This window comes from Haliotis rubra, unplaced genomic scaffold (genome assembly GCF_003918875.1).
Source record: "Haliotis rubra isolate DU_JTF1 unplaced genomic scaffold, ASM391887v1 Scf665, whole genome shotgun sequence".
NCBI classification, from domain to species: domain Eukaryota; kingdom Metazoa; phylum Mollusca; class Gastropoda; order Lepetellida; family Haliotidae; genus Haliotis; species Haliotis rubra.
Genome location: NW_025767374.1, coordinates 153,433 through 161,294, shown reverse-complemented (window position 1 = coordinate 161,294; position 7,862 = coordinate 153,433).

Sequence of the window (7,862 nt, the reverse complement as noted above, 5' to 3'; positions counted from 1 at the left end):
CTACAAAGTCACATGTGACACATTTCAGTGTTATTTTCCAGCATGCTCCCAATTTTCTCTCCTTAGCTATCTGTATGGTGATCTACCTTCAGTTGTTGGCAATCTATAGCCTGATTTTATATTGTGATGTTTTGAAATGATTGAACATTTTACACTGAACTCAAACTAGTTTTAATCCAATTGTGATATTCTAGTCGTTATACTGTCCTTCGCTGGCAGGTTTTTAAATTAGTATACATATGTTTATTCTTAGTACATAACTTTTTGTCGTCACAATATGGCTGAAATATTGGCGATGTGACGTTAAATATTAACTCACTCACTCACTCACTCCTTGGCTATCTGCAGCTGAGGGTCGTCACAGTCACCGGATGCTGACCGATGCAGTCGCAGAGCTGTGTTCCATGCTTCGGACACCTTTTCATTGTCGACTAATCGCATACCCTCCAAGTCATCTTTGCTCGACTCTTGTTTCAGGTCATGCTTGCTGGTTGAAGTGGGACGCAGCAGCCTCACTGAAGTAGAGATGCCATCGCAGTCAGGTGTTGACAGCCCAGTGACATCCAGCCTTGACTTGGTGACCAGGGAGAAGTCTTTTGCACTCAACCTAGTGACAGTCTTGGGTATCTGGGGTGGAGAGGCATTCTCAGACTCTTCCGATTCAAGGGTGAGACCTTTGTTCCAGGGAGTATGGCCTTTGCTGAACTGTGACTTGATTCTCTTGTGGTCGCCTTTCATCGTGATTGTGTCGAATAGAACTAATGAGCTCTGAGCACAGCATGTACCTATATATCCCATCTCTGTGTGTTGTCACTGGCACTGACAAGCAGGTATATGTATTAGAAAATGTATTGGAAACTCAAGACATACACATGATTTGACCCCCAAGTTCAAGGCTGTCTAGTGTGTTTCGGCTCGTAACTACCGGTGATCATTGTTTACAGTGGATACAGCAAAATTGACATGGTAGATCCAGGGCCATATTTTGCCGGTTAAGTGACAAGTGGCAGGTTGGTCAGCATGCAACAGGAGAATAGCCTACGACCGATATTAATTATGGTGCACTGGCATGTCACTGTAGATAGCAAAGAAGGAAAATAATTGTGGTCTGAGGCCTGATATGGTGAAGGTAGTGCAAGTGTTTAATTTGCTATATGTCTGTTATTTTACAAAATATTCACTTGAAACTTTGCATATTTACCGCCAGGAACATTTGAAATATGCATACATGTGTTTTCAACTGAAAATATTTTAATATTTTTTTTTATGAATTTATTTCAATTTTCTGATTGCATATTGTTTTAGTGAGTGAGCGGACGCATCATATTTAGTCAGATTGGTTCCATTATGGTGAATGTTTGTATCACTGCGCCGCACGTGCCTTTTAGATGCATGTGATACTTAATATTTAAGCCTTTTTCAAAAGATATAGAACCAAGTTTGTGAAGAATTCAGTCCTCAGTGAGGAAAATGGCATGTCATATGTGGACTGAAGCATGCAAGCACAGTGGGTATGGGGTATTGAGGTATTTTTGCCCCATAGCCTACCAGTGGCGCACTACTCATGCTCACAGGCTGAGTTTCATAGTCTGTCTGCTGAGCCACACAGCATAAATGCTGACAGAATGGCCTGTGTAAACACGGGTGTTTGTAAAGGCCATGCACCTTTCCCAGATTGCCTTTTGGCATTGAAGTTATAGGAGAACAGAAAAACAAAGGCAAAGTATATGAAAAATACTAATTTTTCCTTATCCTGACTCATGCTATTTTGCTTTTCTTCTTCTCCTTGCGAACGTTAGTGGAACACTTGAATCCCCTTTTTGAAGCTCCCTTAAAAAAAGCAGACGTAAAATCACTTCTCACCAAGTGTTATGCCCCTTCCCCAGTCTGGCCGGAAACGGCGCCACCCGTCTCCCAGCTTCTCACTCTCTCCTTCTTCGCCCTAGTGGACAGTTGGGAGTGTGCCTGGGTCCCCTATACGGCACTATATCCTTTTCTAATTTTAGATATTTCCCTCTAAATTAGCTGTATAAGGTTTCAGGAAGTGTCCTTCTACAATATGCTTTGAAATTTGTTATCAAATTTGTCTGTTTATTCACGTTTTTACGTGGTTGTTCAGTTTTCGTTGCAGGTTAGGTTCTCCGCTGCAGACCCACTTTTATTGTGTCCTAGTTGCACAACATCATGTACTTCCAGCTCGCGCTGTAATATTTGTCAGCATTTATCTGAAATTGAATTTAATAACTATCAATTTTCTCTGCTTAGACGTGCTAAGGATAAATCCAGATGGCTGTTGCAAGCCATGGCTAAACTGGCTGAGTCTACAGGGAACCGTTTGTTGTTGTCTGACGAGATGCTTCCTTCCAGTGATCTTCTGGACCATTACATCGAGGAAGAGATCGTCTACTTCGGACAACTCCTCAGCCCATACTAAGAAGAAGAGGCCATCATCGTCTCAGAAGAAGCACTCTTCAGTTAATCCTTCATCGGAGTCTTCCGGGGGTTCATCACAGAAAACGAGGACCTTTTCTATTGAGATCGTCCCGATTGATGAAATAGGCATATACGACGAACCTCCTATCCTTATCCCCAGATGTATTGCCTAAAAAGAAGAGGAAAGCCTCATCTACGTCTGAGGTTCCCTTAACGCAGACATCACGGACCCATGAGGTACAGCGGTCCTTGGACCATATCGCTACCCTCTCAGATGCGTCGTCACTACAACAGTCATCGCAGATGTTCAACCTCGGGACGTTTATGCAGCAATTTACCCAGCAATGGAGAAACGGTTCGTGCAGGAAAAGACCACGAAGATGGACCTGCATGATGAAAGCCGAGTGGCTCTCATGCTTATATAGATGTCAACAACCTGCACGAAGGAACATTGCTGCATGAAGGATCCCCGCACTGGTTGTGCGTCTGCGATGTCTGCTAGAGAACCTAGCAATCCTGCCAATGAAGGACCTGCAGTGCACGACTCGGATGATCTTTCACGAAGGAGAAATAGACGTTCACCGGACCTAATTAGACCGTCATCCATGGAGGATGAGAATTATCAAGCACCTTCACGCACACCTCATTCGCCTGCACGCAATCATTGAGGAAGGTCTTCTAGAACGTCCACATCTCCACGAAGGTCACCACAGAGGACCATTTTGCCTTCAGGAAGGCAGTCACGGAAGCCGATGCGCACGTCTCCAGGCAGGTCTCCATGCAGATCTCCTTATAGAACTTCTCAAAGTTCTACATACAGATCGCCATGCAGGTCTCCACACAGGTCTCCACACAGGGAGGATGCTCAGCGACGACTTTTATCTGGACATGAAACAGAGGTTCCTTAGACACAGACATCACGGACCAGAGAGGTGTAGCGGTCTTTGGACGAAACCACAACACTCTCAGATGCGTCACTACATCTGCAGTCGTCGCAGACCTTCAACCAAGGCATCTTTATGCAGCACATGATGTACCTGATGGACTGTTCGCGCAAGCATGCGTGAAGGACGAAGCTGCGGGAAGTAACCTGCATGAAGGAATATGTGAAGGATCACACACTTGACGGTCATCCTCTGCAGTTTCGGTGATTAATATAGACGTCCTTTCGACCATCCCACTTCACCCTCAGACCTGGATCTTCGTTGTGAGCCTCTTCAGAATGGTGGAAGAAATCTTCGCCTGCACGAAGACAGAGGCATACGTGTTGAAGTTCAAGAGGGGTACTCTTTTCCAAATTCATCACCTGTGCAGATTTTCAGGCAGATCTTCAAGCAGATCCTCAGACTGAATCCAGGACGGGATTCACATCATTGAGAATCTTTAGATAGATATATCTACATCAGAAGATAATAGCGGGACTAACTGCACACAAGCACTCCTTGGTGCTAACAACCTACACCTTCACGAAGGTTAGAGATGTATCTGAAGAATCCAGGAGGGACTCATGTCCACATAGAGATCTTCACCTGCGTACAGATGTTCAGGCAGTCACATTGGCGTGTTTCAGGCTATGAAGTTACAAAGTCAACATATTCCCGATGTCCAAGCCAGGGAATTCCCGCTACTTCACATGGGACCCTTCATGAAGGCTCCAGAGATTGATGTAAACTACAAAATCATCAACGACTCCCTTTGTAGAACTTACATTAAAGTTGAGCATGAACTCAACAAAGACCTGTGTGTTTCAACACAAACAGGGTATTTTACGGCGCTTCATTGAGACCGATGAATACAGTCTACAAGTAACAGCAGATGTATGGATTTCAGCTGATCATCTGTATAAGAGGACGACGGCATTACCTTTAGCAATGAAGGAACAGTCACAGCAGCCAGGAAGACAGTCTACCTACATCGGTATTACGCGGCGAAATCCTTTGCACGTTTACCATTCAGCCCTCTATACACGTAGTCACCCGTGTAACTCTGGGAGGCTACGGACAAGGCCGAGTGTTGATAAGATATCAACGACTGCACAAGATTCTATAAGGGCCTTTTTCCTGCTACACTGGTGATGTCACATCGCGGGAATCTAAAGGAATCAAAAGGCTTCATTTTGATTGGTCCATGAGAGACAACGCCCTGGGCAGAACTAGGATGTCGCTCACATGTCAGGAAATTGTTTACAAGTGACAACAACCTTTCAACGTGGGAGGAGGGCTTCAATTACAGTCCAGTTAGCAGGGAACAGCATGATTCGACTGTCTTCATGGGGTTTAGAGACCATCCCTGTCAGCATTGGACTGTCCTAGATACAAGCCATTGTATCTCAAGCACTACTCTCTCTGTTATCTCTACGAAGTCCTCTCACGTCAGCACAAGACATGACTTGCAGAGGAAGACTACATCTATGCCACTCCAAGTCTTCGTGAATGGCCATCTGGACGACCCGGACCCCTTCGGCCTTCCGGACGGACTAAAACCATATCTACTATGGTGGACTCCGAGATCGAATGTTTGCGGAGGGACCTAATTAGCAGAGCCCGAGTGCAACACTCATCTCTACGTAGATGCATCCCTTCAGGGATGGGGAGCGCACCTCGACAACGAAGTGTCAGCTGGGAAATGGACATTACAGGAAGAAAGTCTGCACATCAACATGCTAGAGATGAAAGCAGTAACAAACGCCATACTTCAGTGGACCAGCATTCTAAGAAATGCTTATCTGATGATCCATGCGGACAACTCCACAGTGGCGTTCTACATAAACAAACAAGGATCAACAAGGTCGGCGAACCTTCTGGAACTCTGCTTTCATCTGTTCAGCATATTGGACAATCTGAACATCTACACAAAAGCATGCAAAATTCCAGGAGCTAAGAATGTGATAGCAGACGCCCTATCTCGTCCAACACAACCATCCCCAACAGAATGGATGCTACATCCAGAGGTCTTCAAACAGACCATACAATCGATAGGAGCTCCGCTCATAGACTTGTTCGCCACAAGATTCAACAATCAGCTGGCAACATTCGTCTCTCCAATACTAGATCCACGAACATGGGCAACAGATGCTCCAAGCATCTCTTGGGAAGGACTTGACGCTTACAGCTTACAGCTCTAATACAGCAAGTGTTGCAGAAAATCAAGCAGACGAGGAACTTGCTACTCATTTTGTTTGCGCCTTATTGGCCAGCTAGAATGTTGTTTCCCATTCTCATACAATAACTAGGACCTCCTCAACTTCAAATACCAGAGTGGACGAACTTGCTAGTACATCCGCACACCAAGCAAGCACACGGGAACCCCACAGCGTTCCACCTACACGCATGGACTGTATCAAGGCTTGCTTGACTAAGAGAGGATACTCTGCCAGGGCAGCGAAAGCGATCATGCTAGCTCTACGCAGATCAACCCGCAACTTGTATGATGACAAGTGGCAAAGCTTTGAGTACTATGCCTTGAGGAAAGGCTTCACAGCCATGAAAGCAACACATCCTCAAGTGGCGGACTATCTTTGTCATCTAAGACAAACAAAGTTATCACCATGAGGACGGGTGTAAAACTGACTAAGGTATCAGAGATACTGGCCTTACTACGGTCCTTCAAGTTGGAAGACCAACAACAGAGATTTAAAGCTCTGCCTTGGGACCTCAATATAGTTCTACAGCATCTCACCAGTGACGCTTATGAACCATTAGATAGGACATCTTATGAGTTCTTGACACAGAAAACTCTATTTCTGATTGCCTTGGCATCAGCAGCACGGATGGTGGAAATACATGCTCTGGACTTTGAACGGACACGATTTGATGCGCACATCATACATCGTACATATGGGACTAAGATGGGACTTGATAGCAAAGAATCAACTGCCAGGTCAACCTGACAGACAGTTCCACATACCAGCATTATCATCAGTCCTTGGGCCTCAGGATACACAGGACCTATCCTTGTGCCAAGTAAGAGCATTAAATGTCTACCTACAAAGGTCTAGGACCAGGAGACGAAAATTCAAGCGCTTTTCCATCCCTATATCGGCAGAGACACCTACGGAGATCTCTCGCACAATGATATCAATATGGATGAGAGCTGTCATCCTAAGGGCCTATAAAGCAACAGGACTTGATCCTCCACGAACCTCCAATCCACATGAAGTTAGAGCTCTTTCATCAACACTCGCTCTACATGGAAACTGCTTCATCACCATGATAATGGAGGACTGCTTCTGGAAATCAGACACGGTGTTTGCCAACCACTACCTGAGAGACATCGCCACCGAGGACGTCTCCGACATTCACCAGTTTGGGCCTCTTGTTGTAGCACAACAACTGATGGTTCCACAAAGGCGCTGAGACAGAGTCTCACCCTTTTATCACGTGACTTGCAAAAGCCAACACTCTGGGGAGTTAGTGCTTTAGAGTCCATGAGCACGTCTAAGACAGACCAGCATGAGTGATAGACCCTGTACTTGTAAGGACGTACTCATACATAAGAAGGGTCGCTTCTCCACTTGATGCAAGCACCAAGGGGTGGAGTTGCACAAATCCACACATAATGTTAGCAGAAGAAGCCACTTAAAGCTGACAAGTTGTGGTCCCCCTATCAGAGAAAGCTGGAAGATAAGGTCAGCAGCAGCAGAACCTAGCAGTAAATTAGCTGTGCTACCATGAAGTTCCCATAGGTGGGTATGTAGGACGTAAATCACCAAGCTTGGAATCCAGAAGTGGCCTGACCCACCACCAAATCCGTCGGATTCTACAAGCAAAATAGCATGAGTCAGGATAAGGAAAAATATGTAATTTTCTGAATATAATTGATATTTTATACTTATCCTGACTCATGAGGTCAGCCCTCCCATTCTCCCCTCAAGGCACTTTGGATTTCCCAGCAAATCTAAGTGTCGGGCTTGATATACGGAGGGAGTGAGGAGCTGGGAGACAGGTGGCGCCATTTCCCGCCGGACTGGGGAAGGGGCATTACTCTTGGTGAGTAGTGATTTTACGTCTGTTTATTTTAAGGGAGCTTCAAAAAGGGGATTCAGGTGTTCCACTAACGTTCGCAAGGAGAAGAAGACAAGCAAAATAGCATGAGTCAGGATAAGTATAATATATCAATTTTATTCGGAAAATTACTTTATCATATAATATAGTAAAATTGTATTCATATTTCCTGATTATTGACATAGCACTTATTCACAACACATAGCTTTAGAGGCATTATGATGTATTTAAACTTAAAGTTACACAGTATCTGTCTTTAGCAAGTAATAAGCACATACAGTTCTGCAGCATCACTGCTCATTTTCAATATTTTGAATAAGAATGTTCATGGTTTTTGCTGAAACACGGTACAGGGTCTAACTTTCTGTAGTCCCCACTCTGCTTGTCAGTCTGTTTAGACTTCAGAGGTTCACAGATCTTGCTTCC